The sequence below is a fragment of the Nicotiana attenuata genome, unplaced genomic scaffold (assembly GCF_001879085.1).
Source record: "Nicotiana attenuata strain UT unplaced genomic scaffold, NIATTr2, whole genome shotgun sequence".
In the NCBI taxonomy this organism is placed as follows: Eukaryota; Viridiplantae; Streptophyta; class Magnoliopsida; order Solanales; family Solanaceae; genus Nicotiana; species Nicotiana attenuata.
Window position 1 is genome coordinate 15,830 of NW_017670682.1, and position 21,632 is coordinate 37,461.

A 21,632-nucleotide genomic window follows, 5' to 3' on the forward strand; every position below is an offset into this window, starting at 1 on the left:
CCCGAGGTTGAGGGGTGCTCAGCCGCAGCAGACGAGGTCTTGCCATGCTTGTGGTGATCCGAGGCACATTGTCAGATTTTGCCCTCGAGCTTTGAGCAGCTCTCAGTATCAGATTTCTCGTACTAGGATTTGGGCACCAGAGGTTCCTCAGCCTACCCAACCAGTTACAGGCGGTGGCAGAGGTGTTAGAGGTGGAGGTATAGGTCATAGAGGTAGAGTTCAGGTCGCCAGAGCTAGAGGCCAGCCAGCAGCCAGGCCAGAGGCTGAGTCTTCAGATGCAGACATAACAGGTACCATTCTGATTTGTATTAAAGATGCTTCAGTGCTATTTGACCTTGGGTCTACGTATTCGTACGTGTCGTCCTATTTTTGTACCGTACTTGGTCATGCCTAGTGATGCTTCGAGTACTCCTATTCATGTATCTACACCGGTGGGTGATTCTATAGTGGTCGACCGAGTGCATCGCTCCTGTGTGGTAGTGTTTGAGGGTCTTGAGACCCATGTTGATTTATTTCTCTTAGACATGGTGGATTTTGATGTTATATTAGGGATGGATTGGTTGTCCCCGTATCATGCTATCTTAGATTGTCACGCTAAGTCTGTGACCTTGGCTTTACCAGATTTGCCCCGTTTGGAGTGGCGAGGGACCCCAGGTCATGCCACTCGCAGTGTTATCTCATATGTGAAGGCTTGACGCATGGTCGAGAAGGGGTGTTTAGCTTATCTGGCGTATGTTCGTGATTCCAGGCAGAGGTCCTTTCTGTTGATTTTGTTCCTATTGTTCGGGAGTTCCCCGAGGTTTTTCCCTTCAGACCTGACGGGTATGCCGCCCGATAGGGACATCGATTTTTGTATTGATCTGGCTTCGGGCACGCAGCCCATTTCTATCCCCGCCGTATCGCATGGCCCCGCCAGAGTTGAAAAAGCTAAAGGATCAGTTGCAGGATTTGCTTGAGAAGGGTTTCCACCTAGTGTTTCTCCTTGGGGTGCGCCAGTGTTATTTGTGAAGAAAAAGGATGGTTCGATGAGGATGTGCATTAATTACCGGCAATTGAACAAAGTGAAGATAAAGAACAAGTATCCACTGCCGAGGATTGATGATTTGTTCGACCAGCTTCAGGGTGCAAAGGTGTTTTCAAAGATAGACTTGAGATCTGGCTACCATCAGTTGAGGATTAGGGCGTCTGATGTCCCTAAGACAGCATTCCGCACTCGGTACGGGCATTATGAGTTCCTGGTCATGTCGTTTGGGTTGACCAATGCCCCAGCAGCATTCATGGAGTTGATGAACCGAGTGTTCAGGCCATATTTGGACATGTTCGTGATAGTCTTATTGATGATATTTTGGTGTACTCCCGCAGCAAGGAGGAGCACGAGCAGCACCTTAGAGTGGTTCTTCAGACTCTGAAGGATAGTCAACTATACGCTAAGTTTTCGAAGTGTGAGTTCTGGTTGAGTTCGGTTGTATTTCTGGGTCACGTCGTATCAGCAGAGGGTATTCAGGTGGACCCGAAGAAGATTGAGGCAGTCAAGAACTGGCCTCGACCAGCATCAGCTTCAGAGATTCGGAGTTTCTTGGGGTTAGCAGGCTACTACCATCGGTTCGTGGAGGGGTTTTCATCTATCGCAGCCCCGATGACCAGGTTGACCCAGAAGGGTGCCCAGTTCAGATGGTCGGATGAGTGTGAGGCGAGCTTTCAGAAGCTCAAGATAGCTCTGACTACGGCAACCAGTATTGGTTTTGCCCACAGGTTCAGGGCCTTATACAGTCTAGTGTGATGCTTCCCGTATTGGGCTTGGTGCGGTATTGATGCAGGATGGCAGAGTCATTGCCTATGATTCGAGGCAGTTGATGATCCCCATATGTGTGTCCTGAGAGACACGGTGCAACAGAGGTGCCACGAAGGTGACCTTAGATAGCGATGGTGTTTTGAAATTGCAGGGGCGAGTTTGTGTGCCCAATGTTGATAGGATTCGAGAGTTGATCTTAGCGGAGGCCCATAGTCCTCGGTATTCTATTCACCCGGGCGCCGCAAAGTTGTATCAGGATCTGAGGCAGCATTATTGGTGGCGTAGGATGAAGAAATATATTGTTGCATATGTGGCTCGATGTTTGAACTGTCAGCAGGTTAAGTATGAGCATCAGAGGCCTGGTGGTTTGTTTCAGAGGATTGAGCTTCCCGAGTGGAAGTGGGAGAGGATTACCATGGATTTCGCTACCGGACTTCCATTGACTCGGAAGAAGTTCGATGCGATATGGGTTATTGTTGATAGGCTGACCAAATCAGAACATTTCATTCCTGTGGCACTCTCCTATTCATCCGAGAGGTTAGCTGAGATTTATATTCGGGAGATTGTTCGCCTTCATGGTGTGTCGGTATCTATCATTTCGGACCGGGGTACGCAGTTTACCTCGCGTTTCTGGAGTGCAGTTCAGCGAGAGTTGGGCACACGGGTTGAGTTGAGCACAGCGTTTCATCCTCAGACGGACGGTCAGTCCGAGCGGACTATTCAGACTTTGGAGGATATGCTCCGAGCTTGTGTTATCGACTTTGGAGGTTCGTGGGATTAGTTTTTGCCTTTAGCAGAGTTCGCCTACAACAACAGCTACCATTCCAACATTCAGATGGCTCCGTATGAGGCGTTGTATGGTAGACGATGTCGGTCTCCAGTTGGATGGTTTGAGCCAGGAGAGGCTCGGTTATTGGGTACAGATTTAGTTCAGGAGGCCTTGGACAAGGTCAAGACCATTCAGGGCAGGCTTCGTTCGGCTTAGTCGCGGCAAAAGAGTTATACAGATCGTAAGGTTCGGGATGTAGCTTTCATGGTTGGTGAGCGGGTATTACTATGAGTGTCGCCTTTGAAGGGCGTGATGAGATTTGGGAAGAAGGGCAAGCTTAGCCCTAGGTTCATTGGTCCATTTGAGATTCTCGACCGTGTGGGAGAGGTGGCTTATAGGCTTGCCTTGCCGCCTAGCTTGTCAGCCGTGCATCAAATTTTTCACGTGTCCATGCTTCGGAGGTATCACGGCTATCTAGCCCACGTGTTAGGTTTCAGCACTGTCCAGTTGGACAATGATCTGTCTTATGAGGAGGAGCCGGTGGCTATTCTAGACCGGCAGGTTCGACAGTTGAGATCGAAGAGTTTTCCTTCAGTGCGAGTTCAGTGGAGAGGTCAGCCTCCTGAGGCATCGACCTGGGAGTCCGAGTGTGATATGCGGAGCCGTTATCCTCATCTATTTCCCGACTCAGGTACTTCTTTCTTTTGTCCGTTCGAGGATGAACGGTTGTTTTAGAGGTGGAGCATGTGACGACCCAAAGGGTCATCACCTGTTTTCTCTTTCATTCCGTGCTTCCGAGGCTTTGAAAACCTCACTTTTAATTGCCTCGATTTGCGTGCGCAGTCAGGGCGTGTAGCCGGAAAGCCTAAATATGAATTATGTGTAAAAAATTGATGAATTTGGATATTAATATGATTAAAGTTCACTTTGGTCAACATTTTGGGTAAACGGATCCGGACCCGTGATTTGACGGTCCCGGAGGATCCGTAGGAAAATATGGGACTCGAGTGTATGCCCGGAATCGAAATCTGAGGTCCCGAGCCCGAGAAATGAATTTTTTTTGAGAAATTGTTTTTATGAAATCAAAATGGATATTTGAAATGAAATTGGATTAGATAGTGTTGGTATCGGGCCCGTATTTTGGTTCCAGCGCCCGGTACAGGTCTTATATGTGGTTTAAGCGCTTTCTGTGAAATTTGGTCGAAATCGGACGTCGATTGACGTGTTTCGGACTTAAAGTTCTAAAGTTGAAAGTTTAAGAAGTTTGAAGAAAAAGTGATGATTTTGAGGTTTGATTCCTCATTTTTGATGTTATTTTGGCGATTTGATCGCACGGTTAAGTTCGTATTATGTTGTTGAGTTAGTGTGTGTGATTGGTTAGGAGCCCCGAGGGCTCGGGAGTGATTTCGGAGGTGTTCGGAGTAGTTTTGGAGTTAGGAAAAATTGCAGAAAATATGCTGTTGGTGCACAGTAATTCCCTTCTTCACGTTCGCACTCACGCTATCGTGTTCGCATAGCCTTGAGCTTTTCCTCCTTCGCGTTCGCGTTCTGGCCATCGCGATCGCGATGCTTTGCTGTTTCCTCCATCGCGTTCGCGTCTCCTGATACGCGTCGCGTAGGCCAACCTTGGACCCCAGTAATTTTACTCTTCGCGTTCGCAGCCCTCCCACGCGAACGCGATGCTTCCAGTCCCCCTGTTTCACGAACGCGACCTCTATGTCCCGAACGCATAGAACAAATTCGTTCAGCGATTTTTTTTAAGTTTTCAGAAACAGTACATACGGGTGTTAGTCCAAAATCACGATCTCTCTTCTTCCCCAAGCTCTAGGAGTCTATTGAAGCCCCCATTCTTCAAGACCATTTGGGTTAGTAATTTTCCACCTATTTCCTTCATTTTCTCTCATTAATTAGTGAATTTCTAAGCTTAAATCACATAGATTAGGGTGGAAATTGGGGGAAATGGGTAGAGTTAAGGCTTTTCGATTTTCTTCGATTTTGACCTCGTTTTGGGGTCAAATTTAAAAACAAATTGTATATTCGGGCTCGTGGGGGAATGCGTGATATGGAATTGGTTCGAACCTCGTGTTTTGACCAAGCGGGCCCGGGGTTGATTTTGGAATTTTTTGAAGAAAGGTTGGGAATCTATATTTAGGCATTGGGTTTGATTTGTTTAGCTATTATTGATATTATAAAGTCATTATTCCTTAGATTTGATTGAGTTGGAGCCGAATTTGAGAGGGAAAGCGGTCGTTGTGGATTGATTTAGCCGTGGAAGTTGAGGTAAGTGTTTGGTCTAACTTTGGCTTGAGGGAATAGGAGTAGAGTCTTATTTGCTAATTGCTATTTGTCGAGTACGGTGATAGGCATGGTGACGAGTATCTATACACTGGTGTCGAGCATGAACGTGAGTCCTGAATTGCTATATTATCGAATTCTTAATTGTTGTTTATGAGGACTTGGTTGGAAATCTTTAACACTGAGCCAGTAATTGATGAGACTGAGTATTGATTTAATTGTGTTAAGTAGAAATTGAGTAAGTTTGGTTAAAGTTGAATTCTCCCTTGCCGGGATAGTTTATTATATTATCTTGTTCCCTTGCCGGAATAGTTTATTATATTATCTTGTTCCCTTGTCGGGATAGTTTATTATATTATCTTGTTCCCTTGCCGGGATAGTTTATTATAACATCTTTCTCCCTTGCCGGGATTATTTTGTGTATTGTGTTGAAAGAAATGGGATCGTGTGGCACGCCGACCACGAGATATTATGAAATGGGATCGTGTGGCACGCCGACCACGAGATAATATGAAATGGGAGCGAGTGGTACGCCTACCACGTGATACTATGAAATGGGAGCGAGTGGTACGCCTACCACGTGATACTATGAAATGGGAGTGAGTGGTACGCCTACCACGTGATATTATGAGAAATGGGATCGAGTTGCACGCCTGCAACGAGAGAAAATTGAAAAAAGTGAAAGTGGTTTGTTTTCCCTTATTCTGTGTTAGAAGAAATTAGATGTAGTTTCTTTTGTTATTCCTGATATTCCGTTTTATCTGCTACCCCATAAGCATGTTCCCCTCCCAGTTTTGATTGTTTACTTTCCCCTATTATTTTGTTGTACTTGTATATATATATCTGCACAGGTTTATCTGATAGTCTGGTCTATCCTCGTCACTACTTCGCCGGGGTTAGGCCAGGTACTTACCAGCACATGGGGTCGGTTGTGCTGATGCTACACTCTGTGCATCTTTTTGCACAGATCCAGGAGTTGGAGCAGCATTTGAGTAGCAGTAGCATTCTGGGAGCGAGCTTTCAGTCCAGGGACATTCGAGGTAGCCCTGCTGACGTCCGCATGCCCAAAGTCCCTTTCTATTTTATTCAGTGTGTTATCATTTGTACCGAAACAGACAGTTCTATGTTTCATTCAAACCTTGTATTTAGTATTCTCTAGTCGTTCATGAGTATTGTGACACCAGTCTTGGGTAGAGGATTTTGTTAGACTTCCGCATTTCTTTCGGTTAATTATATTTGAGACTTCCGCTTTATCATATTATGTTTTGTTTTTATTAAATGGACGATAATTGCTAAAAGAAGTAAATTGAGTTGGCTTGCCTAGCTCCTATTAGTAGGCGCCATCACGACCTCGAGGTGGGAAATCCGGGTCGTGACAACAAGCTTCTACTTTTTTGAATCAACAAAAAGAACTACTACTAGCATTTTAGCATTAAACAGTCCCCATGATCGATGCAAAACAAATGAGACTTATCAATAGTAATCCTATTTCGTTACTGGTGTATTTTAATCTATAGTAAATATAATCAACCTTATATTTAAACTATTAATTCATCTATTTCTGTATAGTTATGTGTAAGTATATTTTTGATAATATAATATATAGTGCAAATGTTTGTACAGTATCACTACTATACTTTGATGATATATATTAATCAGTTCTCCATGTTTTGTAATCTGTAACATTAGAAAGCAGATTGAAAGTAGTATAAGGCTCCGTTTGGTCATGAGTTTTGCCAAAATAAATTTGAGATTTATTTTCAAAACTCGTGTTTGGCCATAAATTTTGCCTATATTTTGGCCAAATCCCAAATCGCAAATTTCAAATCCCAAAATCAGCTATTGAGCTGAATTTGGGCCAAAATCTCAAAACTTGGGAATTATATACATGTTTTTTCAAAATAAAGTTGGAAAATATGTTTTGAAAACGTATGTCCAAACACATTTTCATCTTCAAACCAAACTTCACCCAAATCAGATTTTTCAAAATAAATTTAGGATCTATGACCAAACGCTAGCTAAGAATATTCACTATTCAGAAATTGCCTTTTAAAGTGTGTACTAATAGAATAGCTGGCATATATGGGGATTACGAATGTCAAAGCTATGCATGTGGTAATCCAGTATAGACTATACAGTATAGTCAATAGGTTAGGTTCCTAAAAGTATTAGGTGGAGGGTAATAAAATAAGAGGTACACTGCTCTAGAAATTTATTTGCGTTTGCATGAAGAGAAAAAGGAAGAAAGAATGAAAAAGAGAGTGTAAAATGGAAATATTCTCAGATGAGGTGAGAGAAAGTCAGACTTGAATCAGAAATATTTTGCCCCGGAAGAACTGAAGACAGGCACGGTTATGAGTAGGGAGTGTCAATTTAAGCCCAAACTTATTTAACCCGTCTTAGCTGTCCTGAGATTAATGGATTGTGTTACAAATATTTTAGCTCATGGGTCCATTTGGGTTGATCCCAAATTAACCTATTATATTTTAGGAAAATTTTTGTTCCTATACCATATAGGAAACTATATTACCAAATATGTTCATAGTTTGCATATTACCCGCCATGCTAATAATATTTCTACAAAATATAGACAATTCATTAAATAAGGAATCATTGTAGCTGTAGGCTTCCTTATTAAGGCGCGCTAATATTGGGGAATTAAATATTCATCCAGATATTTTACAACGCAAAATCACGCATTAATATTTCCTCTGTATATTTTCATACGTTGTTTGTTTGGATTGGATTTTTCATACGTTGTTTGATTGGAATTTGTTTTTACAGAGAAACGGAATTTTCATACGTTGTTTGTTTGGATTGGATGTTGTTGCAAAGAATTGAGAATTCTCTCTACGTCTCTCTCTATCTCTCAATCCCAAATTTCAGTAATATAAAGCAAAGGAAAAGAGAGCAGCAATTCCACCATTGACAAAGAGAGCAGCAATTCCACCATTTGATTGGATTGGGTGTTGTTGAAAATAATTGGGAATATGATTTGGAGTTTATATCTCAATTTTGAGGGGTTTTGGTGAAGATTAAACTTGGTTTTGGCTGAATTTCAGATTGAAACTCGAAGAAGAAGAAGAAGAAGACATGACATACATTATATTGCAGAAATTGTAGAAAAATTATAGACTATTGTTTATTTATTTTTCTTTTATTCATTTAACTATTGTATGAAAGTTGATAACATTGTATAAAAATTGTATTTAAGTGGTATTATTGTATTTAAGTGATTTAACGACAGTCGTAACATCTCTTCCCATTTCTTACTTCTTCTCTAGCATAATACATATTTTCTCCATATACTAGTCCAATTTTTTCAGTTGCATACCTAAATTTTGTGGATATTCTATGACACCAATAATTATTTTGAACTGAAATTAATACCACACCAAGAGACAAACATCAATAGTAAGGAACGCATTGTATGTCACTCATTCAACTGTATTTTCAAATTCCAATCAATTTTTTCTTTCTTTATTAAAATTTTTTAAATCTCAAAGTGTAACCTTTATCACCATTTTCCTCTCATCATCTCTTCCAATCAAAGCCCACCACTAGAGCACCAACAAATTATTTTATGACATTCGAGACAAAAAGAAACGTTTTGAGTTAAGTAAATGTTGAAATTTGTTGCTGCACAGACAAATTCTATCAAATTCTGGTTGTATATCGATGTCCTACACTTTATGTATATTTTATTTACAAAATAAACTACATGTCAGAGTGTATATATATATATATTATATATATATATATATATATATATATATATATATATATATATATATCTTTGTATGTATGTATGTATTTATGGATATATCAGTATGGATTTTCACAATATCTACAAAATTTCTACATTTATTCTACAATAAAACTGCATATCATTTGAAAATTAATATGAAATACAGAATTTCAATATTTCTACAAATTATCTACAAAATTTCTACAAACTGTTCATAACCGAATTTATCTTTATTTTCATGCAGGTTCGTCTGGAACACTAAAGTTACTTGATATACCAACATCTCCCGTTATAGAGGAATATGAAAGTATAATAATAACAGATAGTACACCAAGTTTTATTGAAGTAGGACAAGTATACCAAGACAAGCAAATTTCATACAACTAATTATACATAGTAAAAATAAATTTCATACAACTAATTATATAAAATACAACTTCTCTATAACTTATCTACAATTTTCTATAACTTTCACACATTATTTCCACCCAGTTAAATACAACTACAATAACATACAACTTAAATACAAATTTTATACAAAATTTATACAATATGTCTTTTGTATATTTTCTATCTGATTTATACATAGTAAAAATAAATTCATACAACTAATTATATATTATACAACTTATCTACAAATTATCTACAATTTGCGTAAATTATTCCTACTCAGTTATATACAACTACAATATAATACAATTTAAATACAATTTTTATACAATGTTGTTCAACTTTCATACAATAGTTAAATGAATAAAAGAAAAATAATAAACAACAGTCTTCAATTTTTCTACAATTTTTGCAATATAATGTATGTCATGTCTTCTTCTTCTTCGAGTTTCAATCTGAAATTCAGCCAAAACCAAGTCTAATCTTCACCAAAACCCCTCAAAATTGAGATATAAACTCCAAACCACATTCCTAATTATTTGCAACAACACCCAATCCAAACAAATAATGATTTTTGAAAACCCAAATTCGAATTCAAAGTTTCAAAGCTTTTTAATGGCTGTCAATGGTGAAATTGCTGCTCTCTTTTCCTTTCCTCTTATATTACCAAAATTTGGGATTGAGAGATAGAGAGAGACGTAGAGAGAATTCTCAATTCTTTGCAACAACATCCAATCCAAACAAACAATGTCTTTTGAAAACCCAAATTCGAATTCAAAGCTTCAAAACTTTTTATTGGTTGTCAATGGTGGATGGGTTACAGATTTTTGCTGGTATTAGAAGAGGAAATCGTGGGTGATTGAAGAAAAAATCGTGGGGATTTGGAGAGAGAAACTTGGGGGAGTGGAAATATACGGTTGAGTAAAATTAGGAGACTAATTAATACCATTAAAATCCTAAAATGGTACATAAATGGTAATTAGGTATATAGAAAGTAACTATATTAAAAGTTGAGCATGGAGGGTAATATAGTTTACTATATGGAATAGGAATGTAAAAATTCCTATATTTTATAGCCCATTCTTGTCACGACCCGGATTTTCCACCCTCGGGAGTCGTGATGGCGCCTACTCGTAGAAGCTAGGCAAGCCACGAAATTTAGAAATCTCTAACCTTTTCATTTTTAATACTTTTAACTACTAATAATAACAGGTGATAAACAGTAAAACAATAGCGGAAGACCAAAAAAACTTAAGCGGAAGACTTAGACAAATATAATACCAAAATCGATATGAAAAACCAACATATGTCTCTACCCAGAAACCGGTGTCACAACATTCACTGACTGTCTATGATTACTACATATAAATGTCTGATATAAAGAAACTCAGTTTGTCTCGGGTACAAATGATAACAGAACATAATAGTAGATAGAAGAGACGCCGGGCCTGCGGACGCCTGCAGGACTACCTCGGGATCTCTATGGACTGAAGGCTGGCTCCTGAGCTACTGCTACTGTCCCAGTGCTGCCTCGGTATCTGCACAGAGTGCAGAGTGTAGCATCAGCACAACCGACCCCATGTACTGGTAAGTGCCTGGCCTAACCCCGGCGAGGTAGTGACGAGGCTAGGACCAGACTCCAGATAAACCTGTGCAGTTATATATATATATATATATATACAACGGAAAGATAAACTAGAACAAACAATTAAAGCTAGGAAGGAGAAACATGCTTCGGAGAATAACAGATAAACAGAATCTCAAGAGAACTATAAGGAAACCAAAATTCAACTTCTAACAAGGATAAGGGAAAACAAAGGCAGATTTCACTTTTGGTTCACATCTCGTTGCAGGCGTGCAACCCGATCCCATTTCTCATATCTTGTGGTAGGCGTACCACCCGTTCCCATTTCATCATATCTTGTGGTAGCCGTACCACCCGATCCCATTTCATTATATCTCGTGGTAGGCGTACCACCCGCTCCCATTTCATTACATCTCGTGGTAGGCATACCACCCGTGTAACGACTCGACCGGTCGTTTGTCTTTTTAGAACCCCGTTCCCCCAAATAAAACTCTCCGTGCTCGCTTTAACCAATTTACGACCTGCGGGGATGGTTGGTTCGGGATTTAGAAGAGTTTGGATTGAAATATACACATTTAACTCTTTAGGATTTTCTTAAAAGGCTAAGTTTGACTTTGGTCAACATTTTGGGCAAACGGGCCCGGATTCGTATTTTGACGTTTCGGAGGATCCGCGGGAAAATATGGGACCTGGGCGTATGCCCAGAATCAAATTCCGAGATCCCTAACCCGAGTAAGGAATTTTTTATTAGAAACTGTTAATCTAAAATATTAAGGATTTAAAGAAACTAAATAATGATTGATTTCATGGGTATCGGGCTCGTATGTTGGTTCCAAAGCCCGGTACAAGTCCGAAATATCAATTAAGACCTACCCGCAAAATTTGACGTCAATCCGAGTAGTTTAAGGGCATTTTGGCCCGTTGGAGGAAAATTAAGAACTTGAAGTTCATTAGTTTGATTTATTTGGTTTTAGGGGGTGATTCCTAAATTTAGTGTTGTTCCAGGTGTTCCGAATGTTCGAGTAGGTCCGGTTCGTGATTTCAGACTTGTCGGTATGTTCGGGCGGGGCCCGGGAGCCCCGAGCGTCAATCGGACGAGGCTCGAGTGAAGTGGAAAAATTGGAGAAGTGCTGTAGGTTGCTGCTTCTGTCATAACCGCACCTGCGGTTGGTGGACCGCAGGTGCGAGACCGCAGATGCGGTCCTTGTATCGCAGAAGCGGCTCATGCAAACCAGGCCAGGAACAGTAGAAGCGGCTCCCAAGCCGCAGATGCGGCTCCGCACATGCGGCCTCCAGACCGCAGAAGCGATCCCAGCCTTCTCTCCCCATTTCACAGATGCAGTCATCTTCTCGCAGATACGGGACCGCAGATGCGGAAATCACTGAACCAGTGAGGTTCATTAAAGACGGGTTCTAAGCCATTTTTATCACTTATACACTCTTCCATTGACTATTTTGGGAGCTTTTGAGAGAAGGACTTCACTTAGCATCTTGAGGTAAGTGTGTGCTACCTATTTCTAGTTTAATATCATTGTCTTAGGAAGATTAAATACTAGTATTAAGGTGAAATTATGGGGTTAGAGCAAAAACCTAGGGTTTTAATAAAACTTAGATTTAACCACGAAATTTGTTATGAAATGAATTAGAAACCATATATTATTGATCCTTAGGTTGTAGAGAACAACTTCCTTTGAAAAATCTCGGAATCCGGTCACGTGAGCCCGGGGTCGGAAATTAGGAAACTTGTGTTAATGGTTGGGAAATTGCTTAAATAGCTAGAATTCGATCTTGTGAGTCTATATTAACTAGTTCTTACTTCATTTAACTAGTTTGGGATTGTTCGACTCCGAATTAAGGGCTTGGACTTGTTCTTGGCATTTGGAAGTGCACTTTGGAGCGAGGTGAGTCTCCTTTCTAACCTTGTAAGAGAAAATTGTCCCCATAGGTATGATAATTGGTAATTTGTTATTAAATGCGGGGGCTACGCACGCACTAGGTGACGAGAGTTTGTGCGTAGCTACTATTATGATTAATTATACGGGTAGTTTAGGGCCCGTATCATGCTATATTGTAATTGTTTCCATATTTTCTTGCTAATGTGATCACTTATGATATGCTAGAGACTTGAAGAAGAGGTAAGCGAATGTATACCTTTATTGGACACTTGTATGAATTATCTCGGAAATAAATGCGCATTCATGTGTTTCCTTGAATTAAATTGATATTGTGGATCGGGCCGATCGCCTCGGTAGAAATAGATGCATCTATGGTTCGCGCCATTCGACCCTCTGGCAGTGCACAATTTATTTTCTGTTGGATCGGGCCGTCGACCTCGGCATAATGTGCGCATGATATCTATGAGAAATCTTGTACATGACTGTTTGCTAAGTATTTCGAAATGTACATAACTAACTGAAATATTGTTAAGAACATGCTTTTTACCTCTTGCTATAAATTGTCGATTATTTGAGATTTTCATGCTTAGCATAGCACCTTATTATATGATTTGACCCTAGTAAGTATCAAGTTGACCTCTCGTTTCTACTTCTTCGAGATTAGACGGGATACTTATTGGGTACATATTGTTTATGTACTCATACTATACTTCTATACTTAATTGTACAGGATTTGAGGCAGGTACATCTGGCTATCAGTCTGGTGCGCGCCCCTGATTCATAGACCGAGACTTCCACGGTGAGCTTCTCCCTTCCTATGCCGTTCAGCAGCCGGATGGAGTCTTTTCTTACTTAGGTTGTCTATTCTATCTCAGACAGTAGGATAGGGTTATTCTTTTGTACATTCTACTAGTTGCCCATTAATTGTGACACCAGGTCTTGGCACACACGTTAGTAGATATTATTTTTGGGGTTGTATAATCATTTTGATACATTATTGATCGCTTCTGGTCTTAACTTTAATTTGGGAATCTATTATACTTATTTTTGGGTAAAAGTAAAAAAAAAATGAGAACTCAATTGTATTTCCGCGTTGGCTGGCCTAACAATGGTGTCGGGCGCCATCATGACCTATTGTGAAAAATGGGTCGTGACAACCCGCTCCCATTTACAAGCCAACACAAAATCAAAAGGAATCCTAGCAAGGGAACAAAAGCAATATAATAACTTCCCGGCAAGGGAACAACAATACCAAAACAAATATCTCGGCAAGGGAGAATCAACTATAACCAATCCTAACTCAATTCCTACGCAGCTCAAATAGCACCAATACTTAATCACGAATAAAATCCACGAGAATAAACCAAATCTTTGCTCAATATCGAGAATCATCAATTAAAGCATCCATAGCAACATTTAAGAACACAATATCAGTCAATATAAGACTCACGGTCATGCTTGACACCAACGTATAGATACTCGTCACCATGCCTATACGTCGTACTCAACAAGAAGCAATTAGCAAATAGGACACAACTCCTAATCCCTTAAGCTAAGGTTAGACCGGACACTTACCTCAAACTTCCACGACCAACTCAATCCTCAAATACCGCCTTTCCTTTCGAATTCGGCTCCAAAACAATTGTATCTATACATAATCGACTTCATAACGTCAATAAACGCTAAACAATTCAAATCCAATGCCAAATTATAGCTTTCTAATTATTCTTCCCAAAAAATCCAAAAATCGACCCCGGGCCCGCTTGGTCAAAACACGAGGTTCGAACCAAAATCCGCTCCCCCATTCACCCACGAGCCCGAATATATGATTAGTTCCATAATTCGACCACAAAACGAGGTCTAAATTGCATTTAATCAAAAAGCCCTAGTTCTACCCAAATCCCTAATTTTCTACCCTTAATCACATGTTTTAGGCCTAGAAATCTAGTGGGTGTTGATAAAAATGGAAGAAAACAAGCTAAAGATTACTTACCCAAGAGATTATGGTGAGGAAATGCTTCAAAAATCGCCTAAGAGCTTTGGAGAAGAAGAGGTTTATGAAATTTTTGTAAAATCCCGTAAGTGTTCTGTTTTGGGTCTTTTAAAATAACTGGGCAAAAATGTTCTTCGCGTTCGCGATGAGTCAGGCCTCCAGGCCTTCGCGTTCGCGTGAACGGGCTCGCGTTCGTGGAGAAGGATCTCCTCAAGCCCTCGCGTTCGCGTAAGACAAATGCCCCACCCCCTGCACAGGCCCACTTGGCCTTCGCGTTCGCGTGGCCAGGACCGCGTTCGCGAAGGGATAACCCCCACTGCCTCGCGTTCGCGACCTGAGCTACGCGTTCGCGTAGAAGGAAATTCCTCCAGCATCATTAACACATCGCGTTCGCGAGGGCCATCCCGCGAACGCGAAGAAGAAAACATCAGTACACCAGAACAGCTATTTCTGCAACTTTTTTTAAGTCCAAAACTTCCCGAAACACATTCGAAACACACCCGAGCCCTCGGGGCTCCTAACCAAACACACGTACTAACTCAACAACATCATACAAACTTATCCGTGCAATCAAATCGCCAAAATAACCTTAATAACAACGAATTAAACCTTAAAATCAAAGAACTTTTCTCAAACTTCATAAAATATCAACTTTAGCAATTTGGGTCCGAATCACGTCAAACAACATCCGTTTTTCACCAAATTTTACAGAAATGTCTTAAATCATATATAAGACCTGTACCGGGCGGCGGAACCAAAATACGGGCCCGATACCACCATGTTCTAATCAAATTTCATTTAAAATTTCCTTAAACAATTTTAGAAAACAATTTCCTTTAAAAATTCATTTCTCGGGCTTGGGACCTCGGAATTCGATTCCGGGCATACGCCCAAGTCCCGTATTTTCCTATGGACCCTCCTGGACCGTCAATTTACGGATCCGAGTCCATTTACCCAAACTTTGACCGAAGTCAAATTAATTCATTTATTAGCCAATTTTTATCATTTTTCACGGATTTTCATATTTAAGCTTTCCGGCTACTCGCCCAGACTGCGCACGTAAATCGAGGTGACTCTAAATGAGGTTTTCAAGGCCTCGGAAACATAGAATTTAATTTAAAAGCAAGTGATGACCCTTTTGGGTCATCACATTCTCCACCTCTAAAACAACCGTTCGTCCTCGAACGGACAGAAGAAGGAAGTACCTGAGTCGGGGAAAAGATGGGGATAGCGGCTCCGCATATCGGACTCGGACTCCCAGGTCGATGCCTCAGCAGGCTGACCTCTCCACTGAACACGAACAGAGGGAAAACTCTTCGACCTCAACTGACGAACCTGCCGGTCTAGGATAGCCACCGGCTCCTCCTCATAAGACAAGTCCTTGTCCAACTGGACAGTGCTGAAATCTAACACGTGGGAGGGATCGCCGTGATACCTCAGAAGCATGGACACATGAAACACTGGATGCACGGCTGACAAGCTCGGCGACAATGCAAGTCTATAAGCCACCTCTCCCACTCGATCAAGAATTTCAAACGGACCAATGAACCTAGGGCTAAGCTTGCCCTTCTTCCCAAATCTCATCACACCTTTCATAGGCGACACTCGAAACAATACGCGCTCACCGACCATGAAAGCCAAATCTCGAACCTTGCGGTCGGCATAACTCTTTTGCCTGGACTAAGCTGAATGAAGCCTATCCTGAATGATCCTGACCTTGTCCAAGGCATCCTGAACCAAATCCGTACCCAACAACCGAGACTCCCTCGGCTCAAACCATCCAATCGGAGACCGACACCGCCTACCATATAAGGCCTCATAAGGAGCCATCTGAATACTCGACTGGTAGCTAGTGTTGTAGGCGAACTCCGCTAAGGCAAAAACTGATCCCACGAGCCTCCAAAGTCAATAACACAAGCTCGGAGCATATCCTCCAAAATCTGAATAGTCCGCTCGGACTGCCCGTCCGTCTGGGGATGAAATGTTGTGTTCAACTCAACCCGTGTGCCCAACTCTCGCTGAACTGCTCTCCAGAAATGCGAGGTAAACTGCGTACCTCGGTCCGAAATGATAGACACGGGCACACCATGAAGGCGAATAATCTCCCGGATATAGATCTCAGCTAACCTCTCAGAAGAATAGGAGACTGCCACAGGAATGAAATGTGCTGACTTGGTCAGCCTATCAACAATGACCCATAATGCGTCGAACTTCTTCCGAGTCTGTGGGAGTCCAGTAACGAAGTCCATAGTGATCCGCTCCCACTTCCACTCGGGAAGCTCAATCCTCTGAAATAAACCACCAGGCCTCTGATGCTCGTACTTGACCTGCTGACAATTCAAACACCGAGCCACATATGCAACGGTATCCTTCTTCATTCTCCGCCACCAATAATGGTGCCGCAAATCCTGATACATCTTCGCGGCGCCCGGATGAATAGAGTACCGGGAGCTATGGGCCTCCTCTAAAATCAACTCTCAGAGCCCATCCACATTAGGAACACAAACTCGACCGTGCGATCTCAAAACTCCATCATCATCTAAGGTAACCTGCTTGGAACCTCCGCGTTGCACCGTGTCTCTAAGGACACATAAATGGGGATCATCATACTGCCGATCACGGATATGCTCCAATAATGAAGAACGGGCGACCGTGCAAGCCAACACACGACTAGGCTCAGAAATATCCAGCCTCACGAACTGATTGGCCAACGCCTGAACATCCAAAGCAAGCGGTCTCTCACCGACCGGAATATAAGCAAGACTGCCCATACTGGCTGACTTCCTACTCAGAGCATCGGCCACCACATTGGTCTTTCCCGGATGATATAAGATGGTGATATCATAATCTTTCAACAACTCCAACCACCTCCTCTGCCTCAAATTCAACTCCTTTTGCTTGAACAAATACTGAAGACTCTTGTGATCCGTAAATACCTCACATGCCATGCCATAGAGATAATGCCTCCAAATCTTCAATGCGTGAACTATGGTTGCCAACTCCAAATCATGAACTGGATAGTTCTTCTCATGAATCTTCAACTGCCGCGAGGCATAGGCAATGACCTTGCCATCCTGCATCAACACTGCACCAAGTCCAGTACGAGAAGCATCGGAATAAACTGTATAAGGCCCTGAACCTGTGGGCAAAACCAACACCGGTGCCATAGTCAGAGCTGTCTTGAGCTTCTGAAAGCTCGCCTCACACTCATCCCACCATCTAAACTGGGCACCCTTCTGGGTCAACCTGGTCATTGGGGCTACAATGGATAAAAACCCATCCACGAACCGACGATAGTAGCCTGCCAATCCCAAGAAACTCCGAATCTCTATAGCTGATGCTGGTCTAGGCCAGTTCTTGACTACCTCAATCTTCTTTGGGTCCACCTGAATACCATCTGCTGATACAACATGACCCAGAAAGCAACTGAACTCAACCAGAACTCACACTTAGAGAACTTAGCATATAACTGACTATCCCTCAGGGTCTGAAGAACCACTCTAAGGTGTTGCTCGTGCTCCTCCTGGATGCGAGAATATATCAATATATCATAACGAAGACTATAACGAACGAATCCAAATAAGGCCTGAACACTCGGTTCATCAAATCCATAAAAGCTGCTGGGGCATTTGTCAACCCGAATGACATCACTAAGAACTCATAATGCCCGTACCGAGTGCGGAAAGCTGTCTTAGGGACATCGGATGCCCTAATCCTCAACTGATGGTAGCCAGATCTCAAGTCAATCTTTGAAAATACCTTGGCACCCTGAAGCTGATCGAACAAATCATCAATCCTCGGCAGTGGATACTTATTCTTGATTGTAACCTTGTTCAATTACCGTAATCAATGCACATTCTCATTGACCCATCCTTCTTTTTAACAAACAACACCGGCGCACCCTAAGGTGAAACATTGGGTCTAATGAAACCCTTCTCAAGCAAGTCTTGCAACTGCTCTTTTAACTCTTTCAACTCAGGCGGGGCCATACGATACGGCGGGATGGAAATGGGCTGAGTGTCCGGAGCCAAATCAATGCAGAAATCAATATCCCTGTCGGGTGGCATACCCGGCAGGTCTGAAGGGAATACCTCAGGAAACTCACAGACAACGGGCACAGACTCAATAGAAGGAACCTCGGCACTAGAATCACGAACATAGGCCAAATAGGCCAAACACCCCTTCTCGACCATACGCCGATCCTTCACATATGAGATAACACTACGGGTAGAATGATCAGGAGTCCCTCTCCACTCTAAACGAGGCAAACCCGGTAAGGTTAAGGTCACAGTCTTGGCATGACAGTCCAAGATAGTGTGGTAAGGTGATAACCAGTCCATCCCCAATATAACATCGAAATCAACCATGTCTAGAAGCAACAAATCTGCACGAGTCTCAAGGTCGCCAATCACCACAATACAAGAACGATGGACTCGATCTACCACCCCACCCCACCCCACCCTACCCTCCCCCCCTTCTAAAAAATAAATTTTACTTTTTTTTTGTATTTTTAATTTTCTGTTTTTTTTTTGCACCACTCCTCACCCCCCCTCCACCCGCATAAACCCCTCTAAAAAAATTTTATTTACGTTTTTTTTTAATTTTAATTTTCTGTTTCTATTTTTTATTTTCTGCATCACCCATCCGCCCAACCCTCCCCCACCCACCCACCCCCTACCCCGCCCCCAATTTTTTTTTCAACTTACACATTTTAATGTAAAAGGCTTTTTTATGCAAGATGAGCATTGTTCTAAACACATGAGTCACGTTAGGCGGGTTGGGTTATGACCCATTGTTTAGGCCATCTTGACCCGGCCCATCTTAGTCCAAGTACACTTTGGGCTGTGTTGGGCAATGACCCATTTATTGGCCTAACCCATCTTGACCCGCCCAAATTCGGTCCAACCCGCTCATTTGCCGCCCCTAGTTATGAGCATGTGCATGTAATGTGTAATTTGGGATTTCAAACTTGATCCAAAGTGCTCCTTTTACACTGCTAAATTTGCTAGTATAAAATATAAGACTATGACTAATTATTAGATTAAAATAAGAGACAATTTTTTTTCCCGATCCGCAGTATTTTTATGTTAATAAAGCGAAAAACAGTTTTGCACGCTCACGTTATCATAGTCAAAACTCCTACTAGGAAGGATCACTCTATTTTAAACCAAAGCAGGCGAAAGAATTGCAACAACCAAAATATGGATTATGCTTTGCATGGATGACGGAGATAATATTTGACTTAAATGCAACTCAATAATTTCAACGGATCTGATTTACCACTTGCACCAAATAAATAAAAAAGAGAAAATTCATAAAGTACCCATTAAACTTGTCAGGAAAAATCATTTACACATCTAAACTTTACGGGTGTCCTAACACCCTAACACCCCACTATTCTTATCTAAACTAAATTTAATACCCCATTAAGTGATGATCTGTCATGAAAAGCGTAGTTCATTTCCTAGATGCGCGTGAGACAAAAAAATCAGCTTAAAATTAAGTTACTTGTCCAGGTGTCACTTTCCTATTGGATACTCTAACTAATTAAACTTAATACTATTTTTTTTCTCTTTCCTTATTCATTTTTCTTTTCTTTTTCATTTCTTTTTCTCTTTCTTCATTTTAACAGTACCCATTTCTCTTTCTTCATTTTAACAGACCCATTTTCTCTTTCTTCGTTTCTTCATTTTCTTCATTTTTTAAAATAGTATTTGAAGAATATAAAAAAGAATGTTATATAGTACAATTAATTTTATATAGATACAGAGATAGAAGGAGATAACCAAGGGATAACGGAAAATTTTTTTGGGATCGCCATACACGGAGAGCTTGAAATACCATTTTTCGTACAGAGCTTGAGTCATAGATTTAAGTTGGAATAATTTTAATACTTGATTGGAGTGCTTGAAATACCATTTTTCGTACAAGAATTTTCTCTTGTTTTCTCCTAGATCTGGGTGTGTGGGTATTCTTTTGTGAGATTGATGTGAAGGAAAAATGGTCAAATTAGAGGTGCTAAAGTGGATGGCACGGGAGGTGGTTCTGATTTTTCAGAGATAGAGTTTATGAGTTNGGGTGCGAAGATAACGATGAAGGAAGCTAGGAGAAGATGAAAATGAAAAAAAAAAAGTAGAAAAAAAGGAAAAGAAAAAGTAAAAATAAAAAAGGAAACAGTGCAGTATTTTGATACATGGCGCGTGTTAACACAGTCCACTACAAGACTGGTTTGGTATTTTGAGGGAGGTATAAAATTTAGTTTAGATAACAATAGTGGGGTGTTAGGACACCCTTAAAGTTAAGGTGTGTAAATGACTTTTCCAAACAAGTTTAATGGGGTGTTTATGTATTTTCTCAATAAAAAATAATTTTATCTAGTAGGGATAATATTTGGAAATAGGTTATTAGTCTTAACCAAAAGATTAATGGTTAATACTGTCACATACTTTGTGGGAGGCTACTGCTAACAAATTAGACCCACCCATGCCCTGTTTTTTTTTTTTTTTTTTTTTTTTTTTCCTTTTTGAATTTAAGTTGCATATACAGATAATGTAATTTATCTCGTCATATTACCATTGAATTTCTTAAATTAATCTTTTCCAGACTTGAATACTCCGGCCAAAATAACATAGGATTAGTGTTATATTATCCATTAAGTTTTTCAAAGAATATAAGTTCAATTCGTATACGTTTAGAAAGTACTTAATTTCAATTAATTTGACTTTTCAAAAGGAAATAAGCATCAGTCATTAATTACGTCATGGCTTATTGAAAATATGTACGTATTATTTTTACTTCAAATTAAAGCAAAATTAAAGTGAATTTTATTAAGTAGAATACTTCCATTGTCATTTTTCTTTTTGCGTCAAGATAATATACACTCTTTTTACGTACATGTTTCAAGGCTTTCACCATTCTTGCTGTTGCTGGGATGCAGGTTATTTGGTCTTTAATTCTCCTTCTCCCATTAATTTCATGTATGTGCCTGCAAAAATACGATCAATTACATTAAATATTGACACTGCAACTAAAATTATTCGAGTATTCTGAACCTACCTGCACATTCATTCACTGCAATATCTGTAGATTGATTGTATTTTCAACGAAACTTCACATCAGCTATATGTATAAATAAGCTCAGTCTGCTCATCTCTCGCCTCTGTCG